Source organism: Clupea harengus, chromosome 22 (genome assembly GCF_900700415.2).
Source record: "Clupea harengus chromosome 22, Ch_v2.0.2, whole genome shotgun sequence".
Lineage (NCBI taxonomy): Eukaryota > Metazoa > Chordata > Actinopteri > Clupeiformes > Clupeidae > Clupea > Clupea harengus.
Window position 1 is genome coordinate 16290318 of NC_045173.1, and position 918 is coordinate 16291235.

Sequence of the window (918 nt, forward strand, 5' to 3'; positions counted from 1 at the left end):
AACTGTACTTTTCCCACAATATTTATACTCTAGTGCATTCTTCTGTCCCATAAAGTTCAGACACGCTTACATAAACCTTCCAGCCTGGTGTTTTTCTGTCTTTGGTAACATGTTAGCTCCTTATTTACGTGTTCAAAGGCAAAAGGTGAGTGTTAAACCTCATGGGCCACCAAGCCATAGTGGATGTGCCAGGTCAGCATGAGGGAACATCCAGCAACAGTGTGTGTCACTGTGTCAGACAACAACATGCTCAGTCATATTTTCACCACTGGGCTTAGGAGTGCACTAAATCTACCCTCCTCAGGATCATCTTACAGGGATCTCATTCATTAGAATGAGTAGGGCTTTGTAAGAAACAGCATGCTAAATTACTGTATGTGGTAATTTTGGTCAATGTAAACATTTGTTACACAAACACCATCAGTGAATAGTTTGGTTGCTTGACTGGCCTCAAAAGATGCTAGTTACTGTAAATTCCATTTATTCTATTCATTATTACTTTGACCTATGGTCTTTTTCTGAATGAAGGTGTATTTTCTGTGAAGATCAGTTTCATGATCGGATAACAGTAGCCCTCTTGGTTCACAAGGATTTAATGTGGCTTCAAGAAGATTTCCTATTGTTTCTCAACGGGCTGTAAAAGTGATTTTCTATATCCTTCCAATATATTCTTCTTCAACCACCAATTGGTGTCTGTGATATAAATACCATTCAACTTTCTACAAAAAAGTACTCAGTTAGTTGGCAATAATTTGGTAAGGTGTAATCAGGGTGAGTGAAATAGACAGTAAAATGGAAATTTGGAAATAAGAAATACACTTTCAGTGTACTCTCTTATCTTGACATCACGACTAAACATTTTGACTATCACGTTTATAAACAATGTCACAGTGACTTTTCATTCTTGTGGCACTGACA